Source organism: Carica papaya, chromosome 1 (assembly GCF_054855325.1).
Source record: "Carica papaya isolate Zhongbai chromosome 1, ASM5485532v1, whole genome shotgun sequence".
Lineage (NCBI taxonomy): Eukaryota > Viridiplantae > Streptophyta > Magnoliopsida > Brassicales > Caricaceae > Carica > Carica papaya.
Genome location: NC_142309.1, coordinates 3,240,138 through 3,253,257, shown reverse-complemented (window position 1 = coordinate 3,253,257; position 13,120 = coordinate 3,240,138).

Genomic DNA, 13,120 nt, shown 5'->3' with positions numbered 1-13,120 from the left:
TTCATAATATGATATGTTATATGTTTAAACTCACGACTTATAATATATTCAACCAGACACGATAATTTTAATTATTATATAATTATGTTTGATTTAAGGATTAAATATTACTTTTAAATTAAGATAATTTAACTTTTTTAGATATTTAACTTACGTAGTGTATATGTTTGGTTTGGATTTTATACTTATTAATTATATTTGGTTTATTGAATCATTAATTGAATTGTTTATTTTTCGTATAACTCAATTTAGGCTCTAAATATAACTTATTTATTTATAATAAGTAAATAAAAATAATCGAGCATTAATTATTATATCCTAAAAATTGGGCGCTCGTACGGTAAATTTTAATAAATGTCAAAACGACGTGTCGTTTTATGCTTAATTTATAGCCTACGGAAAATCACCAAAAGAAATAATCCAAAAGTTGTTGGAGCATGGAGCTCTATGCACCATTTGGTACTCCAACCGGATTGTGTATGCATATATATATATATATATAAAGAAGACATTGGGTTTAAATTTTAAAATTTAATTATTTTATAATGGCCCATTAGTGTGTGTGCATATATATATATATATATATATATATATATGTGCATGTGTGTGTGCATGGAGCCTTGTGTCACGAACTTGTGTCTATTTTATATCTTATATATATATATATATTTGATATTTGTCCCGTATTAGACATGGTTTATAATTTTAAACATTAATTATACAATGTGTAATACTTTAATTAAAGGTATAAATTGTGTTTATATTTAAAATTTTGCACCAATAATTATTATATATTTTAAAAATTTTCAAATAGATAATTAATATATATATTACCATATATATATTTTTTTATATTCTAAAAGCTGATTTAATAATAATATTTGAAATCTTATCTTGATATAATATATATGATTATAATTAATACTAATATATCAATTTTTTATTTCAAAAAAAAAAATTGATGTGATATTTTTGGTATCGTGTTTATATATATATATATATAAAAGTAGGAAAATGGTTAACCAAACAAAATCAATCTCCTTAGAAACAATATTAGCTTAAAGGAAGGCAAGTCTGCCTTTCCCCCTCTCCTTTTCTTCACATAAATAACTCTCTTGTTTTTTTTTAAAAAAAAAAAATAAGAAAAATAATTAATTCATTTAATTGGGTAAATTAACGTACATCCAAACGAGGCCTCTGTCAATTTCCCATCAGGAAGTTTCTCTGCATGTCCTCGTGTGGGACCCACTTTAAGCCATACAAGTAGAAGCAAGAAGCCAAAAAGCAGAAGTTGCCAAACATGTCTCTTACAATTCCAATGGTTGCAAAATAAAAAGAAACTAGTGAGCAAGAAGAAATAATTTCATAGCTTCTAATCTAAGAGAATAGACAAAGATTTTGAAAGCAATCTTTCATATATATATATATATATATATATAGATATATAACATAAAATTTATATATCTCAATAATTATGTGGTATATGTACCGTTAAATAACAATATAATCAATAATACTATAATATCCTAATTATAATATATGCAAAATATACAGTTTGAATTATATTTTGTTAGAGAGAAAATAAATTAATATTAAAATTGAAGTAAACAAAAATATTAAATATAAAATATAAAATAAAATAAGGATGTTAAAGACTTAGAAAGAAAAACCAGGGAGCTAGAGAAGAAATAAATTGAAATATTAGCGATCAAACAAATACGATTTAAAATATAAAATTATGGTATTTATAATTAATTATTTATTTTTTAATATTAAAAAATTTATATATGTAAATAATTAATAAACTACACAAAATTTAAAAATTCATTCTTAATATATATATTTAATAACATGATATATACAAAATACACGACCGTATTCAATTTCACAGTCTCATTAAAAAATAGTGTAGAAATATTTACTATACGATAAAAAATAATTGATTTATTGTTACTATTATTATTATTATCTAATTAATGTAATTATTTTTATTGTCTTATTGAGGTGCTAGTGGGGGAATTATTTTGGTGATACATATATATATATATATATATACACACATTTATCTAAAATTAGATCAACAAACTGTGGTGTACTGTTGTCTTATCCAAATTTGGAGTTCCAAACATTATCCAAGTTGTTGTATCCACTCTTGATTCATTTGGGTTGCCATTTTCTTTGCTATAACAAAAAGAAGTGGGAAAAAAATAGGATATGGTAAATTTTGCTTAAAAAAATTAGATTTTCATAATAATTAAGTTTTTTTTTTTAATTCAATAAAAATTATTAATTTTTTATATTTAAGTTATTAAATAAATAAAAAAAAAACCCGAATAGAAACTCGTCGTATTTTATTTTTAAACGTATCAAATATTAAATTAAGTACTGATGGGTCAATTAAAAAAAAATTAAAAATATTTGTTTAGTAAAATTTTGAGGGTAATTTGGTAATTTTGTTGGTCACCCAATTATTCATTTAAATAGGGAAAAATTAAGGTGAAAATATACATTTTGATGAAATTGAAGTAAAAGGGTTATTTGGTCATTTTGGTCTCCACCCAATTATTCATTTCTACATAAAAGTAGAAGTGATATCAATAGATGAAAAGGTCAACATGTATTCATATCATATTGAAAATTTGGATAATTTGATAATTTTGCTGCCCACCCAAATCATTCATTTGTACAAAAAATACCAAACTTTCATAACTAATAATATATCAGTTTCATAGTTAAAATCTTTATATTATATTTAAATGTTACGAGTTTAAAATTTATTAACATTTTATGAGTATTTTATAAATTAGTGATGAATAGTAAATAATATTTAATTCAATAAAATTATTTATTTAATTCACTAATATATTTGTGAGGACTGCGTTGCTCAGATATGCGCTCAATTATAATTTGGTTTTACACCACCAGCCATCTTTATATGAAGTTATAAATTCAAATTTATTGATATAAAGAGAATATTTAATTAATAAAAAGACCAAGTCATGAAATATTTATTCAAATAAAAGATATTTAATTTTTATTATAAAAAATATGATATTTTATTTAAAAATAAAATAATTATTTCAAGTATGTATTTTGTCAGTATATTAATGGCTAGATTTTTTGTTAACCAACACCAATATTTTATTATATTATTTATATATAATTTTATATTAAAAATTCATATTTATATAAACAAAAAAACATCAAATACTAAATTATAACGAAAAATATTAGGAAATCATACTACAATAAATGTCAAATTTAAAACCTAATTTGATAATTATAAATTTAATTATTGTTTTTTATTTTTTTAATTTAAAATTTTATTTATATATCCCTTTATGAATAAAAAAACAAAACATTTTTTGTTTTTTAAATCCCAAATTAAAGAATTTTCTAGGAAGCTACCAAGAAACTTCCATACAAATAATATCTATATATTTATAAGTAATACCTCATATGGCCTTTTTTTTTTTTGTAGATATAAATTATATAAAAATAAAATTTTAGTTATCATTTGCTCAAATTTTAGAATATACAAATAAAAGTAACATAATACTTATAATTAAATATTATATAAAAATATTATTCTCTCAACTCTTAAAATATAAAAATAATAGTTATTTATTTTAATTTTTAAAACATAAAAATATGATCTATTTTTAATTGATTATAAATCATACACCTTATGCATATATATATATATATATATATATATATATGTTATACACTTCAAGCCCTTAATGTATGCCTTAAATGACTTGGACCCCTTCCATTCTTTTTAGCTTTTTGAGTCAATTGGAAGCTTAATTTGGGTCATAGACACCAATCATGACTCTCAAATTGACTCGGCATGATTGACTCGGTTTTACAATTTCCCCTCTCCAAAATTATCATGCAATAAATTTAGGTCATATATATATATATATATATATATAATATTCCTATTTTATATTGTTTATATCACTAAATTCTAATAAATTTTCAATCTAACATGATATAATTTTGAAAAAAACTATAAGCATAATTTTACATCAACAAAAAAAATTATTATAAAAAGATTATCGCACCTTATATATATATCTCAACCATGTTCAGATATATATTATTATAAAAAAAATTAAAGATTAATTATGTATGAAGGATAACCAATTGGGAAAGTAATAAAAGACATGGTCTTTGAGTAGAATTGAGAATATTATTGTTTTTGAAAATCTCAATACGATGTGATAGTGTTGGTTGAGTATATCTATATGTTAGCTATTATACGTATCTATCTCAACTTATATGAATAAAATTCATGTAGTATTACTTTTTGATTTAACTTAATTATATATTAAATATATTTTCAATGTTTTAAAGCATAAGCAATTAGTAAAGTGAGATAATTTTATTTATTTTTTTAATAAACTCATATAATTTTGTAATTATTTCATACACATATATCAATTAAAATAACGATAACCCACATAAAACCATAATTTAATTTAAAATTCACAATTTTTTATAAATGAAGTTCTTAACTAATCATTCTCAATTTAACAGTACTTAGTAAATTGGTTTATAGATACTTCTTAAATAAAAATGTTATTAGATAAAAATTTGGATATATATATTAATGATGGGCAAACGTAATTACCCATCATATACCACATATACCTTCATGATTGTAAGGACTTCCACAATGAACCACATACAACTATTCCCAAACTTATACAAGCAAATATATAGAATTTCAATTTTTACAAGTTACCCATTTATTTATTTTTGTATTGGTAAATAATATTTATTGTAAAAGTCCAAAACTTAATAGAAATGAAGATATTAAATTAGTAAAATAATAGCAAAAGTAATTAAAAGTTTAAGGTTTACATTTATTGCACAAAAAATTAGGATGCCAAATTGAGATATGAGAATTTTCCTTTAAATTAAAATAACGAAAACAAAAATGAAATTTAAATCCTAAAATGTCAACCTCCACTTAGTAACTCTGATGTGATACAGGAGGCAACCTACAGACGCTAATTTTCTTGTTGTTCAGGATGCGAATCTTGATTTTTCTGATCTGAAATGGTGAAATAAGAGGGATGAACTACACTAACTTAATAAGAATGTCAAAATTTAACGCCGGTTTGGAAAACCAAATGTTGATAAAAATTGTAAAAGAACCAGTGGAGCCATTTTTCTTTTTAAGTAAATTCATTTAATTTCAAAAAACGTTAGTTTTATACTCACCTTTTAGATTCTCAAACATGACTTGGAAAGACAATAATCAAGATAGAAATTTATTGCACATTTAAAGGAACAATAATAATAAATATAATGTTTTTACCTGTTTATCGATACCTCTGGGGTCCATAAGGGTTCTCCCTATGCTTGGACCCAATATTCAATTTATCAGTTAACCGGTAGTCTCCATACCTTGTCTAGTAATTAGCATCAAACGTATCACCGACTCAATACATTGTCCGGTATGAGGGTGAACAACACTTCCCAACCCCTTCCTGTAGTGACTTCAGAAATATTCAAAGAAAATAAAAAATAATTAAAGTGCGAAAGTATCATAAATGTTCAGAGTTTACATTCATTACACAAATAACTTAAAATACCAAATAACGTTATAAAATTCACTCTTTTGAAAGAAATATAAGAATAAGGAAATAAACGGAAAATAAAGAAATCGAGCATCTACTCGCAATCTTCATGCGGATCGGGCTCTGGAACTTGGTCATCTTGATCTGAAATGGCTAAATAAGGGATGAGCTACATTAGCCCAGTAAGGATATCACACTATATCACCGACACATAAGTAAAGATTGGTATAAAATCAACACACTAATGGAGCACTTAATTTAAATAAATTCGTTTATCATAAATAAAACTATTCACCGTTCACTTATCGTGGTGAGATTCATAAAAGTAACCTATGCAGATAATTAATATCATACAGATCATAGTTTCATGTAAAATCAGCAATATAGCACATATCACAAGTCTATATACATCGTTAATAAACCAAACAATGACTGTCACTTTTTTATCAGTCTACTAGTATCCATGGAGGTTCATAGGGATGTTCCTGCCACATGCGAACCCTTTCCTTTAACAATATCAATTACGGGCTGTCCCCATACCCCGTCCGGTATGAGCGCCAAATTATTAAACCTCAATACCCTGTCCGATATAAGGGTGAAGCGGATTGTCCCCATACCCAATCCGGTATGAGCACCAAATTATCATGTCTTCATACCCCGTCAAGTATGAGACAACATTTATAGTAGAGTTCTCTATGTATCCGGTCCGTCCACCATCTCTCAGGATATCTAGTAAGGCTGCCGTCTTCATCTATTCATCTTCACACAACTTTCTCGTTTTCTGTTAGTCTCTATTTTCTAAATCAACAATAATCACACAGACAAAAAAACATGCATAAGGGAATACATGTAACGGCCTCGAAAATTAAAAGAAAATGTATATATATTTATTCTAAGTGCGAAAGCGAAATAAAATAGATTATGATTAACATCCCTTACACAATAACCAAAACGAATTGAAGTATAAAAAAATAAACTAACTTAAAAGAAATACTATGAAAGAATATTGTAAGGAAAACTAATAAATTCTTTTACTTCTACTCGCTGTCTTCCTGCAAAATGGGCTCAGGAACCAAATCCTCCTAATATGAAATGGTTAAGTAAGGAATGAGCTACACTAACCCAGTAAAGACATCACACTATCTCACTGTCACATAAGTAAAGGTTAGTAGAAAATAAAAACGACCAATGGAGTATAATTTATAACAAACTCATTTATCAATAATAAAACTCTTTACTGTCCACCTATCTCGGTGAGATTCATGAAAATAATTACATCATAAATATCATAAGATCACGCACACTCTGCAACATAACATATATCATGCTTTTGTATTTCAATCATCAGACAATAATTTTCCTCTTTTATCAGCCTACTAGTATCCATGGGATCCATAGGGAGTCCTCGCTACATGTGAACCATTCACATTAATAACTTAATTCCAGGGCTATCCCCATACTCCGTTTGGTATGGGCGCCAAAACCATGAACCTCAATACCCCGTCCGGTATGAGGGTAAAACGGGTTGTCCCCATACCCTATCCGTTATGGGCACCAAAACACATAAAGTCTCCATACCCCGTCCGATATGAGAGACCACATTCCCGGTAGGGTTCCCTATGGACCCGGTCTGTAGTGCAGTGGCTTCGATGCGGTGACGACGGCGATTGGTTTTCTTTCCAGCCGTTCTTCTTCTTCTTCTCCTGTGAGGGTAGGTGCAGCTAGGGTTAGGGTTTCCTGGAATGCAGAGTTTAAATACCCTCCCCAAGTCGATCTTGGTTGTTCGTGCAGGGACTCGTGACCCTCTCTTATCCGTTGGATCACTCTTATTTAGAGAATAAATCTAGACTGCATGATCAGATTAAATCTGACCATTCGATCACACTTGAAGAGCGAACAAATATATGCCGTTTGTGCGAGTGGGAGGAGATCTAGGCCATTGGATCTGTTGGCACGCGGATTGCCTGTGTGGACGCGTGTCCACGTGTCTGCCACATGGCACACGAAGATCGGCTGTGCTGATGATGTGGTGGTCCACGTGGCCAAATTTTCATTGTTTTCACTTTACCCAAGTTTTTCAAATTTCTTTTTAAATAAGTCTTTTTTATTTCTATTTTGTCCTTGATTTTTGAAAATATTTTCAAATCCATCCAAAACACAATTTTTCTTCATAAATTCAATAAAACATTAAAATTAATTCTTTTAAAATTTATTTTATTATTATAATTTAATTATCTCGAGCCTAAATTCCAGGCCTGGGTGTTACATTTATAATTGACATGATCATGGAGAAAAAAAATATTTTCTATAATAGATATATTTTAATATGATATTTTTTAATGCAAATGTAATATATATCGATATTGTAACATCCTATAAGTATGTACATAGATATATGTATTTCCAGAATATTACAGATATGGAAATATCTTACATGAACTAGATTGGAAACTTAAGACATATAATCTTATTTAACAAATTTGGGCCACAAAATTATCCCATAATTCAAATAGAAAAAGCAAATTTCAAGTTAGGCTTGGGTAGAGAAGCTTGGAGCTTGACAGGGAGGCCCAACACATAAAAATCGACCTAGCGAGTATCCCAACTAGCCATATAAATACATATCCATATATATACGCAGTCGATTAATGCCTAGGGTTCTGATTTTACCAAATTTCTCTTCGATGACCTCTTTAGCTACCATGGAGAGTTGCACTATTTGCATGTAAGAAAATGTTGACTCCATGATTTTTTTGCCTGTAGGACTTATACATAGACCAATTTGACAGTTATGGAGGGTCGTTATACATGTTGTGTAGTTCTTACATGTTGTCATGTGTTAGCTATTTTAATAAAATATAGCTTTGACGATGAAACTTTCTTTAGACATAGGGATTATATATATGAGCGTAAATACTAGATTTAAAGATAGAAAAAAAGAAGAAAAATGGCAAATAAAATCATAAGTATAACAAAATTCACATGAACTTTCATTATGAAAATTGACCTAGAGTTTCTTCCCTAAGGCTATAGTAAGAAATAGACCCAACATTAAGCAATTGAAAAAATTAAAAGTCAATTTGAATATGAACGTAGTTAGACAAACTCCCTGTTTTGCCAATGAGTTATATATTCTTAACAATGCTTAGGAGTGCGCTTATTTGAGTGGTATTATGGTTTATTATCATGCATAAGAACAACTCTTTTACTTTTAAACCATAAATGTAACGGCCCCGGAAAAATTTAATATTGGAAAGGCATATATATAGATAAAAAATCTGAATTTGCGGAAGCATATTAAACATTGCAATTAACATCCCTTACGCAATACCAAAACGTGTTCAACAAATGAGGGAATAAACTAATTAAAATAAATGCTCGAAAGTAAGAACTACAATTATAACTATGGGATCTTTAGGCGTCCCCTTCGCCGTCTTCCTGCGGAACGGGCTCGGGAACCACGTCTTCCTGATCTGAAATGGTTAAGTAAGGAGTGAGCTACACTAGCCCAGTAAAGACATCACTCTATCTCACTGCCACAGGAGTAAGGGTGGGTAGAAAACAAAAACGACCAATGGAGCATAATTTATAATAAACCCATTTGTTCATAAAAACGTTTACTTTCCACTTACCTGGGTGAGATCCATAAAACAATACACAAGCAACACATTATCATCATCACGTTATCACATAGACTTTATAATACAACATTTATCACGCGTTTGCATTTCAATCTTTAAACAGCATAATTCCTCTTTACCAGCCTACTAGTATCCATGAGGATCCATAGGGGTCCCACTATCCGTGAACCCTTAACATTTATAACCTGATTCCAGGGCCGTCCCCATACCTCGTCCGGTATGGGCGCCAAAACCATGAACCTCAATATCCCGTCCGGTATGAGGGTGAAACGGGCCGTCCCCATACCCCGTCCGGTATGGGCGCCAAAACACATAAGGTCTCCATACCCCGTCCGGTATGAGAGACCACGTTCCCAGTAGGGTTCCCTACGGACCCGGTCCGTCCACTATCTCCCATGATATCTAGTCAGACTGTCCACATTATCCGTTTGCCAATTCACATAACTTTTTATCCCTTTTTCTTTAGTCACCATCATCAAGTCACACACAAACATGCAAACCGATAGTTCACGCCAACAAGACAACACACAACATCGGATTCTCAGTTATTCAGTCCATAATCAATGAAACAATGATACATGCACACAAAACTATGAAATAAAAACATCAGACATCATACTGCATTTAAAACTGTAAAATAGAACAAACAACAACTGACCGACAAATACACTAGACTCGGGCTCTATTAGCAACCTTAAATAATTTCACACAGCTATTGATTCATGAAATACCATTTTATCATTTATTGCACTTTAATACCATGATAGGAAATAGGGTGAGAAATCCTTACTTATTTTCGGGACCCGAAATAGGCTTTTCCGAGCGCCTGCGGGTTATCCCTAAATTTCCTGAATTTTTTCCGAAAAACTGAAACACGCTACCGGTACCTGCACGTGTCCCCAAAAATCTCATAATCAGACCTAGGGCCCCTTTCGGCCAATATCGCAATTCTGGCACGGCAGCTCCGCCGTGCTCCAGCGACGGCGCCGCCGCTTGTGGCGGCGATTCGCCTCAGGTTGGCCGTTTTCGGCCGAATTCGGCCACACTTACATTGGTCCCTGCGATAAAACAACCCTAGGGCCCTCGGAGGGCCAAAAAATTACGAAAAACCGAAGCTTACCGGCGGCGGTGCTCTCGGGTGCGGCGGCTCTCTGGCGTGGTTCGTGTTTTGGTGATTTGGATCTGATCAACCTGTAGAGAAAAAAATAGTGATCACGGTGATATAAAAATTGTATCAAATGGAGGCCGGGAAGGGCCTCATCGGAGGCAAAAACCGAGGAGGGGCGCGGCGCCGCCGCTGGGTTTCGGCCGTTTGGCCGGGAGTTTGGCTCCAATTTGGCCACAAGGGAACTCAGCATTGAAAAATGAGCCGGGGGTATGAAATTTACCTCGATTGGCGGTCGGAAAACTCCCCGGTGCGGCGGCGGCCGGCTCTTCCGGCGTCTGGTTCGTCTTCTCCGGCGAGGGCTGGTGGCTAGGGTTTTTGTGGTCAGGTGTGGGTGGGGTTATTTATACCCTTTGCCTTTTAATCACATCCGTCCATCTTGATTTAATCTGGGCTGTTCGATCGCGATTTAATTTGGATTAAATCTGGGCCGTCCATCGCGATTAAATCTGGGCCATCCGTACTTGATTGAATCTGGGTCGTCCGTGTGCATGCATCTGGGCCGTCCGTGCGCGTGCATCTGGGTCGTCCGTGCGCGCGGGGACGCATCTATGCCGTCCGATCGTGTGCACGCGGATCGCCTACGTGGTCCGTTCCCGGGTCGGCGTGGCCTTGCCACGCAGCAGGTCCTGGTTGGCTAGGGCTGCTGACTGGGCCGCTGACGTGGCTGCTGACGTGGCGCTGACGGGGTACAATTTTTCTTAATTGCGTTTTGACCTCCGGTTTCCAAATTTCTTTTCAAAAATACCCCCATAATCCAAATTTCCACCCCTTTTTTTCCAAAATCAATTTCAATTAAATCCAAATAATATTTTTTGTAACGGCCCCGGAAATATTAAAATGAAATGAGTATTTAAATATATCAAATGCGGAAGCGAGATCAAAATTTCAGTTAACATCCCTTACACGAAAAAACCAAAAACGTACTTAAAATACAAAAGATTAAACTAACTAAGAGAGAAACTCGAAAATAAAACTATGAGTATGACTACAGAGTCTCTAGGCATCCCCTTCGTCGTCCTCATGCGGAACGGGCTCGGGAACCATGTCTTCCTGATCTGAAATGGTTAAATAAGGAGTGAGCTACACTAGCCCAATAAGAACATCACGATATCTCACCGTCACGGAGGTAAAGGTGGGTAAAAAAACACAAAAGACCAATGGAGCATAATTTACAACAAACTCGTTTATTAACATGAAAACCTTTACCCTCCACTTACCTCGGTGGAATTTATGAAAACAATATAAGAAAAACAATAACATTATCATAATCATTGAATAATATAAGCTGTAAAACATAACACTTATCACGCCTCTTGTAATTCAATCATTGTACAACATATCTTTTTCTCATTTACCAGCCTACTAGTATCCGTGGGGGTCCATAGGGGTTCCGCTACCCGTTAACCTTTAACATTCATAATCAGTTTCCAGGGCCGTCCCCATACCCCGTCCGGTATGGGCGCCAAAACCATGAACCTCAATACCCCGTCCGGTATGAGGGTGAAACGGGCCGTCCCCATACCCCGTCCGGTATGAGCGCTAAAACCATAAACCTCAATACCTCGTCCGGTATGAGGGTGAAACGGGCTGTCCCCATACCCCGTCCGGTATGGGCGCCAAAACCGTAAGATCTCCATACCCCGTCCGGCATGTGAGACCACAATCCCGGTAGGGTTCCCTACGGACCCGGTCCGTCCACCATCTCCCAGGATATCTAGTCAGGCTGACCCCCATAATACAATTATCAGTCTACACAATCTTTCATTTTTCTTTTCCTCAGTCAGCATCATCAATTCACATTTTAACAAACAAATCGTAATTCATGCCAAACAAACAACATACAATATCAGTTTTTCAGTCATTCAACCATAATTGATAAAAACGTAGTATATGCACACAAATCTGTAAAATAAACACATCGAACCTCATTTTGCATTTAAAGCTGTAAACAGGCCAAATAACAGTAAATCACCAATCACACTAGACTCGGGCTCCATTAGCCACCTTAAGCAATTTCACACATTCGTTAATTCAAGAAATACCGTTTTATCATTTTGAACTTTAATACCGTGATAGGAAATAGGGTGAGGGGTCCTTACTTGTTTTCGAGATCCGAATACGATTCACAGTGCGCCTGCAGGCCGTCCCTAATTTTCCCCTGAATTTTTCCCGGGGAACTGAAACACACTAACAGTACCTGCACGTGTTCCAAAAAAAAACCCAAATTAGGCCCAGGGCCTCTTTCGGCCCAAATCGCAACTCCGGCACGGCGGCGAGTCACCTCGGGTTAGCTGTTTTCGGCCGTTTTCGGCCGAATTCGGCCACACTCGCATTGGTCCTTGTCAGAAAACAACCCTAGGGCCCTCGGGGGGCCAAAAAATTACGGAAAAACGGAGCTTACCGGCGGCGGCGCTCTCGGGTACGGCGGCTCTCCGGCGAGGTTCGTGTTTTGGTGATTCGGCTTCGGTCAACCTGTAGAGAAAAGAATGGTGATCACGGTGATATAAAAATTGCATCGAACGGAGGCCGGGAAGGACCTCGTCGGAGGCAAAAATCGAGAGGGGGCGCGGCGGCGCCGCTGGGTTTCGGCCGCGTATTCCGGCCGTTTGGCCGGGATTTCGGCCTCGATTTGGCCATAGGAGGAATCAGCGGGGAAAAACGAGTCGGGGGTATGAAATTTACCTCAATCGGCGGTCGAAAATTTCCCCGGTGCGGCG